Source organism: Oncorhynchus tshawytscha, unplaced genomic scaffold (genome assembly GCF_018296145.1).
Source record: "Oncorhynchus tshawytscha isolate Ot180627B unplaced genomic scaffold, Otsh_v2.0 Un_contig_3315_pilon_pilon, whole genome shotgun sequence".
NCBI classification, from domain to species: Eukaryota; Metazoa; Chordata; class Actinopteri; order Salmoniformes; family Salmonidae; genus Oncorhynchus; species Oncorhynchus tshawytscha.
In genome coordinates this window covers 131,930-147,500 of record NW_024609612.1, presented here as the reverse complement: position 1 = coordinate 147,500, position 15,571 = coordinate 131,930, and the positions used below count along the sequence as shown (strand labels likewise).

At 45.1% G+C, this 15,571-nt stretch overlaps 1 protein-coding gene and 1 long non-coding RNA gene across 2 annotated transcripts in view; one reads left to right on the top strand and one right to left on the bottom strand.

Moving 5' to 3' along the window:
* Nucleotides 1–5,431, bottom strand: part of LOC121845267 — a 17,361-nt gene extending 11,930 nt beyond the window's left edge. Inside the window, exons 1-2 of the long non-coding RNA XR_006082481.1 lie at nt 5,190–5,431; nt 4,874–5,006 (exon numbers count right to left, since the gene is read on the bottom strand). This is a non-coding gene — a long non-coding RNA (uncharacterized LOC121845267). The remainder of the gene's footprint in view (nt 1–4,873; nt 5,007–5,189) is intronic.
* pax5 (paired box 5) overlaps nt 1–15,571 on the top strand; it is a 115,113-nt gene that overhangs the window by 1,317 nt on the left and 98,225 nt on the right. The gene's annotated exons all lie outside the window — the stretch shown is intronic.

The following is a 15,571-nucleotide window of genomic DNA, read 5'->3' as shown; positions in this document are numbered from 1 at the left end:
CACACACACACACACACACACACACACACACACACATACTCTTTAACCAAGTCGCCTCACTGGTGTCATGGAATATATTGAGTCTCTTGTTGTTGTCGACTGTAATATTTACGTCCTAAATCAGAGCGTGATCTACTGAAAGGTTTACCGTGATTACCATGGTCCCTGGCTCGGGTTCGGCTTTTTCATATCATTCATTTGAATGTAGGCTACAAATAGTTCTTCCTAATTATACTTTCTATCATTTTTTTGCTTCAAATTATGTCGAGATCATGACAAAAAACATTATAATATACAAGTTTAAAACGTTTAAAAAGAAAAAGAAAAGACCGTTAAATGAGAATATATCCTATGGTGTTGATTCAGAGGGAATACATATTAGCGATGACAGACATCAGCTCATTTTTGATTCGTTGCTTAATATATATATATATATATAGACAGGGAGGGTATAGACAGGGAGGGTATATATATATATCGGCTAATCTAATCTATGCATCATATATATATTTAAGTATGTTTTGGAAAAATGTGAAAATGTCTGATAGTGTCGCCATTGCATGTTATAACATAGCCTCTAATCTAGACATATTTATAACGGCCCCCCCCAAAAAAAAAAAAAAAATACATGTGTTGTTGTCTTGCCTTCCGGGTTGCTCTTTTTGTCACATTTAAAATAGTCTATTTTAAATTCTTGAATTTGCATGCTTGTAACAAAAAACACACATCTGCAACAACTGATCGAAGTTCCTACTTCTCTTGTGGTCTGAGGTGGCCGTGTTTTTTCCGTTGCAATCTATTTTTTGGGGTGTGGAAACAGCGCCAACATTAGCAATAGTTATCGATGAGTTATATTAGTAATAGTTATCAATATATATATATTCTCTTGGGTTCTAACGATGGTTGATTATCTAAATAAATATCTGCATTTTTTTTTTTAAACTCAAAACTAGGCCTACCTATTCCAACTTTACAGAAACCCCCCTTAGATTCTATTGATACCACTAAAGACATATGGTGAGCTTAAGTGAAACCAGGTCTAACCGTCGTTTACCCCCTCCTCCTAAATTAATATTGGTTCAGGATATTCATAAAAAACCAGCAGGGTTATCTTATACTGTGGGTTTTTATGTTAAACTAGAGCAACACAGAAGAACAATGCAGAACAATCGAACCTCACGCGCATCAATTCCATACCGGAAACCCGCTGAGGTGACATTTTGATACAACGTCCGTTTTTTGTTTGTTTGTTGTTGTTGTCATTATTATGACGTGTATTGACGTTCCAAAATGGTGCTCATTATTTACGACGCCACGCGTAAAAGGGGCGTGATGTCTTCCGTTGCGTCAGGTACTAACTGTACTTAACAGGCGTGGTTAGGCCTGTCACGTAATACGATGTGTTATTATAGGCCTCCCGCTTCTAACTGGCCTATTCATTTGTGCCGGTCTCAACAACGTTGCGTCACTGCATTCATTACACAACCACGACACCGTTATAAACCCATTACGTATTACTGAAAGTAGCCCGTAATATAGTCTTATGTCTTGTATTTTTATTTCTTCGATTTAGCCAAACAATCGATTATTTACTTTGACTAAATCAAATGCCCCCCCCCCCTTCTTCTTGTTTCTTTACGGTGATTTATTGTAAGAGTTGTGATTATCATGATGGATAATGTTGTATTGTGAAAGGATGCCGTGCCTATACGTCAATGCAAATATATTTCATTCATTGATAATGTAATGCGCGATAACACGTGTTGTATTTTTTTCCGTGAGAGAGGGATGCGAAGGGGGGGAGGGAGGTGTATAGAAACGGACAGAACATTCTCTCGCTTTCATCTGGTTGTGGGGTTCAGGACTGGGCCTCTGGGCCTCCGGTCTACAGAAGGAGAGGTAATAGGATTTGTGTGACTGAATAACCTTTGAACCCGACGGTGCTCTGCAGAGAGCTAAATGAAACGGACCTCCCTAGATGGCCTGTGTGTACGCCTTCCTCTGAGTGTGTGTGTGTCTCTACACGCCTTCCTCTGAGTGTGTGTGTCTCTTTACACGCCTTCCTCTGAGTGTGTGTGTCTCTTTACACGCCTTCCTCTGAGTGTGTGTGTCTTTACACTCCTTCCTCTGAGTGTGTGTGTCTTTACACGCCTTCCTCTGAGTGTGTGTGTCTTTACACGCCTTCCTCTGAGTGTGTGTGTCTCTCTTTACACGCCTTCCTCTGAGTGTGTGTGTCTCTTTACACGCCTTCCTCTGAGTGTGTGTGTCTCTTTACACGCCTTCCTCTGAGTGTGTGTGTCTCTTTACACGCCTTCCTCTGAGTGTGTGTGTCTTTACACGCCTTCCTCTGAGTGTGTGTGTCTTTACACGCCTTCCTCTGAGTGTGTGTGTCTTTACACTCCTTCCTCTGAGTGTGTGTGTGTCTCCACGCCTTCCTCTCACTTTAACTACGAGAGGGAGGGTAAAGAGAGGGAGGCTATAGAGAGGGAGGCTATAGACAGGGAGGGTATAGAGGGGGAGGGTATAGACAGGGAGGGTATAAAGGGGGAGGGTATAGACAGGGAGGGTAGACAGGGAGGGTATAGACAGGGAGGGTATAGACAGGGAGGGTAGGGTATAGACAGGGAGGGTATAGACAGGGAGGGTATAGACAGGGGGGTAGGACAGGGAGGGTATCGAGACAGGGAGGGTATAGACAGGGGGTATAGACAGGGAGGTATAGACAGGGAGGGTAAAGGGTATAGACAGGGAGGGTATAGAGGGAGGGTATAGACAGGGAGGGTATAGACAGGGAGGGAGGGTATAGACAGGGAGGGTAGACAGGGAGGGTAACGACAGGGAGGGTATAGACAGGGAGGGTAAAGACAGGGAGGGTATAGACAGGGAGGGTAGACAGGGAGGGTAGAGAGGGGGAGGGTATAGACAGGGAGGGTATAGACAGGGAGGGTAAGACAGGGAGGGTATAGACAGGGAGGGTATAGACAGGGAGGATCGAGACAGGGAGGGAGGGTAACGACAGGGAGGGTATAGACAGGGAGGGTATAGACAGGGAGGGGGAGGGTATAGACAGGGAGGGTATAGACAGGGAGGGTAACGACAGGGAGGGTATAGACAGGGAGGGTATAGACAGGGAGGGTATAGACAGGGAGGGTATAGACAGGGAGGGTATAGGGAGGGTAAAGAGAGGGAGGGTATAGAGGGTATAGACAGGGGGTATAGACAGTGAGGGTATAGACAGGGAGGGTATAGACAGGGAGGGTATAGACAGGGAGGGTATAGACAGGGAGGGTAAAGAGAGGGAGGGTATAGACAGGGAGGGTATAGAGAGGGGGAAATCTAAGCCTAGCTTGGTAACTGCCAACACTTGACATAGGACTCCTGAACACCTAATCAAATGTCTTCTCAGACTATTTGCATTGCACCCCCCCTCTCCTTCTTCAATGCAGCTGCTACTCTCTGTCGTTGTCATCTACGCATAGTCACTTTAATAACTCTACCTACATGTACATATTACCTCAACTAACCGGTGCCCCCACACATTGACTCTGCACCGGTACCCCCTGTATATAGTCTCCACATTGACTCTGTACCGGTACCCCCTGTATATAGCCTCCACATTGACTCTGTACCGTAACACCCTGTATATAGCCTCCACATTGACTCTGTACCGGTACCCCCTGTATATAGCCTCCACATTGACTCTGTACCGGTACCCCCTGTATATAGCCTCCACATTGACTCTGTACCAGTACCCCCTGTATATAGCCTCCACATTGACTCTGTACTGGTACCCCCTGTATATAGCCTCCACATTGACTCTGTACCGGTACCCCCTAGCCTCCACATTGACTCTGTACCCCCCTGTATATAGCCTCCACATTGACTCTGTACCAGTACCCCCTGTATATAGCCTCCACATTGACTCTGTACTGGTACCCCCTGTATATAGCCTCCACATTGACTCTGTACCAGTACCCCCCCTGTATATAGCCTCCACATTGACTCTGTACCGGTACCCCTGGTACCCCCTGTATATAGCCTCCACATTGACTCTGTACCGGTACCCCTGTATATAGCCTCCACATTGACTCTGTACCAGTAACCCCTGTATATAGCCTCCACATTGACTCTGTACCGGTACCCCCCCCCTGTATATAGCCTCCACATTGACTCTGTACCGGTACCCCTGTATATAGCCTCCACATTGACTCTGTACCGGTACCCCTGTATATAGCCTCCACATTGACTCTGTACCGGTACCCCCTGTATATAGCCTCCACATTGTTAACTCTGTACCGGTACCCCTGTATATAGCCTCCACATTGACTCTGTACCGGTACCCCCTGTATATAGCCTCCACATTGACTCTGTACCGGTACCCCCTGTATATAGCCTCACTATTGTTATTTTACTGCTGCTCTTTAATTACGTGTTACTTTTATTTCTTATTCTTATTTTTTTTCAACTGAATTGTTGGTTCGGGCATTTCACCGTAAAACACCTGTTGTATTCAGCGCGTGTGATTAATAAAATTGGATTTGATTTGAATGCCCCCATCCCATCGTACAGGACACCAGTGGTCACTGAATGGTGTTTTGAGGAAGATGAAAACCATGTAAACCATACGCCAATGGTCACCTCAGTCACCAGATCTCAACCCACCGTAAAAATACATTTAAAAAAAAACACCAAATGACGGAATGTAATTATAGTTAGAATGTTGTCACGTCCGTCCCGATAGAGTTCCAGATTAGAACCACGGAGCGTCGGAGCTGTTCTAGATGCTGATGACCCAACAATGCAGAGGAGCAAGAACGTGGGTTTGAGCGTCGAATTGCGCAGTTAAAGCTGATCTATTAATAAGACCAGTTACCTGTATGTAGGTCGTTAGTAGTTCGGGGTTTTCTGTCTCTCAACCCGTCTCATGGCGCTAATCCAACGGGTTTGGAGAGGGTGCATTTCGTCTACAACAGGGTCCAAGTTCAGACCCTTGTTAAACACAGGTTCTGTCAAATAAAAATAAAAATACAAATGTATTGGTCACGTGCACGTGTTTAGCAGATGTAATTGCCGGTGTAATGAAATGCTTGTGTTTCTAGCTCCATCAGTGCAGTAATATCTAACAAGTAATATCTAACAATTTCACAACAATACACAATACACAACAATACACAACAATACACACACACCCGGTTGGTCACATGTACCCACACGCGTGCACACACACACACACGCGCGTTCGCTCTGTGATTGACAGGACCCCCTGGTAACGCTCTGTTCGCGCAGGCGTGTGATAGTGCGCTGCCATCTCTGACCCGTGAAATAATAATTTATAGAATTGTCTATTGAAGGAGGTGCACCGTGGGCACGTTACTCTGTTACTCCCTCCCCATCCGTAGCGGGTCCGTGGTTTATACCGTGGGGTAGACTATCGGTTACAGACCCGGAAGTCAACGAGGAACGTCATATTGTTGACGGAACTACTAACCTTTGATAAGGACGAGCCAGTAGACAACATATATGAATGTTTATTTTGTTGACTTTAACTTTAACTTTTAAGAGTTTGTAAAATGTCTCCCACAAATATTATTTTTGTGTAAGCGTTTATTTATTTAACCAGGAAAGTCAGTTAAGAACAAACTCTTATTTACAATGACGGCCCTAGGAACAGTGGGTTAACTGGTCTAGGAACAGTGGGTTAACTGGTCTAGGAACAGTGGGTTAACTGGTCTAGGAACAGTGGGGTTAACTGGTCTAGGAACAGTGGGTTAACTGGTCTAGGAACAGTGGGTTAACTGGTCTAGGAACAGTGGGTTAACTGGTCTAGGAACAGTGGGTTAACTGGTCTAGGAACAGTGGGTTAACTGGTCTAGGAACAGTGGGTTAACTGGTCTAGGAACAGTGGGTTAACTGGTCTAGGAACAGTGGGTTAACTGGTCTAGGAACAGTGGGTTAACTGGTCTAGGAACAGTGGGTTAACTGGTCTAGGAACAGTGGGGTTAACTGGTCTAGGAACAGTGGGTTAACTGGTCTAGGAACAGTGGGTTAACTGGTCTAGGAACAGTGGGTTAACTGGTCTAGGAACAGTGGGTTAACTGGTCTAGGAACAGTGGGTTAACTGGTCTAGGAACAGTGGGTTAACTGGTCTAGGAACAGTGGGTTAACTGGTCTAGGAACAGTGGGTTAACTGGTCTAGGAACAGTGGGTTAACTGGTCTAGGAACAGTGGGTTAACTGGTCTAGGAACAGTGGGTTAACTGGTCTAGGAACAGTGGGTTAACTGGTCTAGGAACAGTGGGTTAACTGGTCTAGGAACAGTGGGTTAACTGGTCTAGGAACAGTGGGTTAACTGGTCTAGGAACAGTGGGTTAACTGGTCTAGGAACAGTGGGTTAACTGGTCTAGGAACAGTAGGGTTAACTGGTCTAGGAACAGTGGGTTAACTGGTCTAGGAACAGTGGGTTAACTGGTCTAGGAACAGTGGGTTAACTGGTCTAGGAACAGTGGGTTAACTGGTCTAGGAACAGTGGGGTTAACTGGTCTAGGAACAGTGGGTTAACTGGTCTAGGAACAGTGGGGTTAACTGGTCTAGGAACAGTGGGTTAACTGGTCTAGGAACAGTGGGGTTAACTGGTCTAGGAACAGTGGGGTTAACTGGTCTAGGAACAGTGGGTTAACTGGTCTAGGAACAGTGGGTTAACTGGTCTAGGAACAGTGGGTTAACTGGTCTAGGAACAGTGGGTTAACTGGTCTAGGAACAGTGGGTTAACTGGTCTAGGAACAGTGGGTTAACTGGTCTAGGAACAGTGGGTTAACTGGTCTAGGAACAGTGGGTTAACTGCCACTTGTTCTAGAACAACAGATTTTTACCTTATCACTAGCTACTTGCAACCTTTCAACCACTAGATCCTGGCTCCTCTACACTCTAACCACTAGGCCTCCTCTACACTCTAACCACTAGGCTACCTGCCTCCTCTACACTCTAACCACTAGGCTACCTGCCTCCTCTACACTCTAACCACTAGGCTACCTGCCTCCTCTACACTCTAACCACTAGTTACCTGCCTCCTCTACACTCTAACCACTAGACTACCTGCCTCCTCTACACTCTAACCACTAGGCTACCTGCCTCCTCTACACTCTAACCACTAGGCTACCTGCCTCCTCTACACTCTAACCACTAGGCTACCTGCCTCCTCTACACTCTAACCACTAGACTACCTGCCTCCTCTACACTCTAACCACTAGGCTACCTGCCTCCTCTACACTCTAACCACTAGGCTACCTGCCTCCTCTACACTCTAACCACTAGGCTACCTGCTCCTCTACACTCTAACCACTAGGCTACCTGCCTCCTCCACTCTAACCACTAGGCTACCTGCCTCCTCTACACTCTAACCACTAGACTACCTGCCTCCTCTACACTCTAACCACTAGGCTACCTGCCTCCTCTACACTCTAACCACTAGGCTACCTGCCTCCTCTACACTCTAACCACTAGACTACCTGCCTCCTCTACACTCTAACCACTAGGCTACCTGCCTCCTCTACACTCTAACCACTAGGCTACCTGCCTCCTCTACACTCTAACCACTAGGCTACCTGCCTCCTCCACTAGGCTACCTCTAACCACTAGGCTACCTGCCTCCTCTACACTCTAACCACTAGACTACCTGCCTCCTCTACACTCTAACCACTAGACTACCTGCCTCCTCTACACTCTAACCACTAGACTACCTGCCTCCTCTACACTCTAACCACTAGGCTACCTGCCTCCTCTACACTCTAACCACTAGACTACCTGCCTCCCTACACTCTAACCACTAGACTACCTGCCTCCACTCTAACCACTAGGCTAACCACTAGCTACCTCCTCCTCTACACTCTAACCACTAGACTACCTGCCTCCTCTACACTCTAACCACTAGACTAACCACTAGGCTACCTGCCTCCTCTACACTCTAACCACTAGTCTACCTGCCTCCTCTACACTCTAACCACTAGGCTACCTGCCTCCTCTACACTCTAACCACTAGCCTCCTCTACCTGCTACCTGCCTCTCTACACTCTAACCACTAGGCTACCTGCCTCCTCTACACTCTAACCACTAGGCTACCTGCCTCCTCTCTAACCACTCTAACCACCACTAGACTACCTGCCTCCTCTACACTCTAACCACTAGGCTACCTGCCTCCTCTACACTCTAACCACTAGACTACCTGCCTCCTCTACACTCTAACCACTAGTCTACCTGCCTCCTCTACACTCTAACCACTAGTCTACCTGCCTCCTCTACACTCTAACCACTAGACTACCTGCCTCCTCTACACTCTAACCACTAGGCTATGCCTCCTCTACACTCTAACCACTAGACTACCTGCCTCCTCTACACTCTAACCACCACTAGGCTACCTGCCTCCTCTACACTCTAACCACTAGGCTACCTGCCTCCTCTACACTCTAACCACTAGTCTACCTGCCTCCTCTACACTCTAACCACTAGGCTACCTGCCTCCTCTACACTCTAACCACTAGGCTACCTGCCTCCTCTACACTCTAACCACTAGGCTACCTGCCTCCTCTACACTCTAACCACTAGGCTACCTGCCTCCTCTACACTCTAACCACTAGGCTACCTGCCTCCTCTACACTCTAACCACTAGGCTACCTACCTCCCCTACACTCTAACCACTAGACTACCTGCCACCTCTACATACAACCTGATCATTGCATAGGGAGGGTAGACTAGTGGTTAGAGTGTAGAGGAGGTAGGTAGACATGCGGAAATATTAGTGGAATTTATCCTACTTGTACGAACATATATTTACGTCAGGTTGAATGTGTTTCCTAGGCAACGTATAGGTTAGAATGGCGACACGTTTTTTTTTTTTCTTTTAATGCCCAAGCCGTTCAGTGACATATCGACTGTATTTATTAGTTATGCCTTTATTTTTATTTTTAATAAACGAAGGCATACTTAAAGCGGAGAGATATCGTGCGTTTTTTTTCTCTCATTATGTTGACGATCACGCGGGCGTGTAATAAAGGAACGCGGAGTTAACACGCGCTATTAACTTTTCATTGCTTTTTTTTCCGTTTAGGGGGTTCACCCACCCAAAAAAACGAGAGAGAAAGAGAGAGAGAGAACTTGTCATAAGTACAAAATAAAGGAAATGGGAAAAAGGAATGGATGGAACTAAAACCAAAACAACAATTCTGGCTCGAATTCTCTGCCATCATTATAAACACTTTTTAAAGAAGCACCCCTCCTCCTCTTCTTTCTCCTCTCCTCTCCTTTCCTTCCCTCTCCTCCTCTCCTCCTCTCCTCTCCTCTCCTCTTTCTTCTCCTCCTCTCCTCTTTCTTCTCCTCCTCTCCTCTCCTCTCTCTCTCTCCTCTCCTCTCCTCTCCTCTCCTCTCCTCTCCTCTCTCCTCTCCTCTCCTCTCCTCTCCTCTCCTCTCCTCTCCTCTCCTCTCCTCTCCTCTCTCTCTCTCCTCTCCTCTCCTCTCCTCTCCTCTCCTCTCCTCTCTCCTCTCTCTCCTCTCTCTCTCTCCTCTCCTCTCCTCTCCTCTCCTCTCTCCCTCTCTCCTCTCTCCTCTCCTCTCCTCTCCTCTCCTCCTCTCCTCCTCTCTCTCCTCTCCTCTCTTCTCCTCTCTCCTCTTTCTTCTCTCCTCTCCTCTCTCTCTCTCTCTCTCCTCTCTCTCTCTCTCCTCTCTCCTCTCCTCTCCTCTCCTCTCCTCTCTTCTCCTCTCCTCTCCTCTGTTCTGATTGGGGTAGAGGTAATGAATTATGGTAATAGATCAGAACGCCTTGGATTAAAGTCACCGTATCCTGACAGGAGTTAGTTCTCCTCTCCCAAATATCCCCAGCCTAAAGCAACAATCATTTTGTATACATGATTGGCTGTTGTGTTGGATGTTTTACATTTTTAAAATTTTATTTAATTGCTTATGTATTTAATTTTCTAATCGGAAGGAAGAGATAAGGATAAGGAACTGCAATTTAGTTGTTTTATTTTTTATTTTATTTCCGGGGGAATATTTGTAAAAGCTTGTAGGCCTATAAAACTTGACGGGGGGAATGAGAACAGAGATGACAACAACAACAATAATAATAATAATAATAATAATAAGAAACATCCGAAAATAAAATAATTGAAGATGTGATTTCTTCAGGCTTGTGCTTTGTGTCTAAACATTGGAGCTTTTGGACAGCTTTTTCAGAGGCCAAAATGCAGGCAGAGTAAACCGCCCGGTATGACGAGGAATTAGAACGACACACACATACATGTATTTTATTCTCTTTTATATATATATATATGTTTTCCCCTCCAAGAGTACATGAGACGTTGTGAAAAGAAGTTATGATTGTGTATAAACTGTATATTTTGTTTTTTATTTTTCATTTTTACTGCTGCTCTTTAATTACTTGTTACTTTTATCTCTTATTCTCATCCGTATTTCTTTGAAACGGCGTTGTTGGTTAAGGGGCTCGTAGAGGAACCCTTTCACTGGTAGGGTCTACACCTGTTGTATTCTGGGCAATTGACTAATACAATTCGATTTGATTTGAACTGGTTGTAATGATATTTAATTGATTCCTTTCTGTGAATTGAATAAAATCCTGAGTTTAGGGTGTTGTTCGCCGCTTCGAGCGGTTAAGACTAATTGAGAACCTGAATAGGCTCCGTGCCCCGTTACATTTCCTCGTCTGTTTGAACGTTTCCCGCCATATCCTTATGAGAACAAGCCGTTGAAAATACTTTTTTTTAATCTCATGTTGCTCACTGTGAACAAACAATAAAGTAACAAAAAAAATGAACGGCCATTGATATTATTTTTTATTTAACTAGACAAGTCTGTTAAGAACAAATTCTTATTTTCAATGACGGTCTAGGAACAGTGGGGTTAAATGCCTTGTTCAGGGGGCAGAACGAGAGATTTTGACCTTGTCCGCTCGGGGATTCGATCCAGCAACCTTTCATTTCCCGGGTCAACGGTCTAACCACTAGGCTACCCTCCCTATGCTATAATCAGGTTGTATTAACCAACACAACAGGTATATTCCCGCCATAGCTGCCGTCCTGTCAGTTCGTCCAGATGTGACATCCTAATGGCAGTCACATGTTCCCTATGTCCCTTATGGGCCCCGGTAGAAAGTAGTGCGCTATATAGGGAATAGAGCACCATTTTGGGACGCAGAAAAACCCAGCGACATAAGAACCAAATAATACCTTATTGTCTTGTAATATATCCGTTTCAAACTGCTGTAAACATCCCAAATAAAACGTTGGTCACTATAGCTGTCGATCTGTCAGGCTACGTGACAATCTCAAGTAACCGTGGCAGGGTAACATATCGAAATTCCTCACCCCTCTTGAACTTTAAAACACATATGTTTATATATATTTTTATTTTTTATTTTTTTTGCTGCTTTGAAATGTAATTTAAAATAAAGATTAAATTAGATTCAGATTTACATAATTTTACTCCTCAAGGTGGAAGTTGAAGAACATTTAGCAAATGAAGAGAAACTAGTAAACCGAAAGGTTGCGTGTTCAAATCCCCGAGCGGACAAGATACAAATCTGTCGTTCTGCCCCCTGAACAAGGCAGTTAACCCCACTGTTCCTAGACCAGTTAATCCATTGTTCCTAGACCAGTTAACCCACTGTTCCTAGACCAGTTAACCCACTGTTCCTAGACCAGTTAACCCACTGTTCCTAGACCAGTTAACCCACTGTTCCTAGACCAGTTAACCCCACTGTTCCTAGGCCAGTTAACCCACTGTTCCTAGACCAGTTAACCCACTGTTCCTAGACCAGTTAACCCCACTGTTCCTAGACCAGTTAACCCACTGTTCCTAGACCAGTTAACCCACTGTTCCTAGACCAGTTAACCCACTGTTCCTAGACCAGTTAACCCACTGTTCCTAGACCAGTTAACCCACTGTTCCTAGACCAGTTAACCCACTGTTCCTAGACCAGTTAACCCACTGTTCCTAGACCAGTTAACCCACTGTTCCTAGACCAGTTAACCCACTGTTCCTAGACCAGTTAACCCACTGTTCCTAGACCAGTTAACCCACTGTTCCTAGACCAGTTAACCCCACTGTTCCTAGACCAGTTAACCCACTGTTCCTAGACCAGTTAACCCACTGTTCCTAGACCAGTTAACCCACTGTTCCTAGACCAGTTAACCCCTGTTCCTAGACTTAACCCACTGTTCCTAGACCAGTTAACCCACTGTTCCTAGACCAGTTAACCCACTGTTCCTAGACCAGTGTTCCTAGACCAGTTAACCCACTGTTCCTAGACCAGTTAACCCACTGTTCCTAGACCAGTTAACCCACTGTTCCTAGACCAGTTAACCCACTGTTCCTAGACCAGTTAACCCACTGTTCCTAGACCAGTTAACCCACTGTTCCTAGACCAGTTAACCCACTGTTCTGTTAACCCACTGTTCCTAGACCAGTTAACCCACTGTTCCTAGACCAGTTAACCCACTGTTCCTAGACCAGTTAACCCACTGTTCCTAGACCAGTTAACCCACTGTTCCTAGACCAGTTAACCCACTGTTCCTAGACCAGTTAACCCACTGTTCCTAGACCAGTTAACCCACTGTTCCTAGACCAGTTAACCCACTGTTCCTAGACCATTAACCCACTGTTCCTAGGCCAGTTTAACCCCTACTGTTCCTAGACCAGTTAACCCACTGTTCCTAGACCAGTTAACTACCACTCTTAGTTCAATCTAAAATTGTTCTGTCAGTTAACCCACTGTTCCTAGACCAGTTAACCCACTGTTCCTAAAATATTTCTCAATTCAATTATTTTACTTTTAGATGTTGTGTGTTGTTAGATACCACTGCACTGCATTGCAATAACAACTGTCGTTTTGCCCCCTGAACAAGGCAGTTTAACCCACTGTTCCTAGACCAGTTAACCCACTGTTCCTAGACCAGTTAACCCACTGTTCCTAGACCAGTTAACCCACTGTTCCTAGACCAGTTAACCCACTGTTCCTAGACCAGTTAACCCCACTGTTCCTAGACCAGTTAACCCACTGTTCCTAGACCAGTTAACCCACTGTTCCTAGACCAGTTAACCCACTGTTCCTAGACCAGTTAACCCACTGTTCCTAGACCAGTTAACCCCACTGTTCCTAGACCAGTTAACCCACTGTTCCTAGACCAGTTAACCCACTGTTCCTAGACCAGTTAACCCACTGTTCCTAGACCAGTTAACCCACTGTTCCTAGACCAGTTAACCCACTGTTCCTACCAGTTAACCCACTGTTCCTAGACCAGTTAACTCCACTGTTCCAGACTTAACTCCACTGTTCCTAGACCAGTTAACCCACTGTTCCTAGACCAGTTAACCCACTGTTCCTAGACCAGTTAACCCACTAGACCAGTTAACCCACTGTTCCTAGACCAGTTAACCCAACTGACCAGCCTTTAATAAACTGTTCCTAGACCAGTTAACCCACTGTTCCTAGACCAGTTAACCCACTGTTCCTAGACCAGTTAACCCACTGTTCCTAGACCAGTTTTTGTTTTTGTCAACCCACTGTTCCTCAGTAGAATGTTTTTTGGGGAACCACCCTTGAATGGGACATGTTCCTACCCACTTTCCTAGACCAGTTAACCCACTGTTCCTAACCATTTAAAATATTTCCCACAATTTTTTACTTTTAGACCAGTTAACCCACACTGTTCAATAGACCAGTTCCCCCCTGTTCAGACCAGTTTAACCCACTGTTCCTAGACCAGTTTAACCCACTGTTCCTAGGCCGTCATTGAAAATAAGAATTTGTTCTTAATTAACTGACTTGTTAAATAAAGGTAATATAAACATCTGCTAAATATGAGTTTGTGACCAATAACATTTGATTTGATTTGACAAGTGACATTTAAACCTTGTGATGTGATTATTATAATTTTTTTTGTAAGCAGATTTAAGTGACTAGATCGCTCAGGAACACTCAACACCTCTTGGAAAGCCATTCTGGAGTGTGACTTTTGTATAAACATGTGTGTAATTGTCTCACTGAATAATATTAAAACCCTACTATCCCAGGGTTGGGTTTTCAGAAGACTGAGGTGGGTTCTTATCTGGGTATTGTGATGTCATTTTGGGATATTGTGATGTCATTATGGGGTATTGTGATGTCATTTTGGGGTATTGTGATGTCATTATGGGGTATTGTGATGTGGGTTGGGTTTTCAGGAGACGGAGAGGTGGGTCGTTTCCTCTTAACTTTTTACCCGTTCCTTTAATATTTATTTTTGATCCTGACAAACTCCCTGCCGGTGACAAGCATACCCATAACATGACGCTGCCAACCTCAAACCGCGTCAAGTCTTCTGAAAACTTAACCCTGGTAAAAGAGTTGTAATGTTAATGCCAAAGACACACCAGAATGGGTCTTTGAAGTGGTTGGCTGGATGTCCTTTGGGTGATGGACCATTCTTGATACACAGGGGAAACTGTTGAGAGTGGAAAAACCCAGCAGCATTGCAGTTCTTGGACACACAGACGCCTGGCACCTGCTATCACATCCCGTTCAAAGGCACTTACATTGGTTTTTGTCTTAACTGTTCACCCTCTGAATGGTCCACATCCACAACCACATTCACAACCACATCCACATCCACAACCACATCCACATCCACAACCACATCCACAACCACATCCACATCCACATCACAACCACATCCACATCCACATCTACAATCACATCCACATCCACAATCAAATCCACAACCACATCCACATCATCCAATCACATCCACAATCCACATCCACATCCACAACACATCCACAATCATCCACATCCACATCCACATCCACAATCCACACATCCACACATCCACAATCACATCCACAACCACATCCACAATCACATCCATCCACAATCCACATCCACAATCCACATCTACATCCACATCCACATCCATCACAACCACATCCACATCCACATCCATCCACAACCACATCCAACCACATCCACATCCACATCAACATCCACATCCACATCCACATCCACATCCACATCCACAACACATCCACATCCACATCCACAACCACATCCACAATCCACATCCACAACCATCCACAACCACATCCACAACCACATCCACACATCCACAACCACATCCACATCCACAACCACATCAACAACCACAACCACATCCACAACCACATCCACACATCCACATCATCAACCACATCCACATCCACAACCACATCCACAACCCACATCCACACAACCACATCCACATCACAACCACATCCACATCCACATCACATCACATCCACATCCACAACCACATCCACAACCACATCCACATCCACATCCACAACCACATCCACAACCACCACAATCACACAATCCACATCCACAACATCAATCACATCCACATCCACATCAATCACATCCACAACCACATCCACATCACCACATCACAACCATCCACAACCACATCCACATCCATCACATCACATCCACATCCACATCCATCACATCCACAACAACACATCCACAACCACAACCACAACCACATCCACAACCA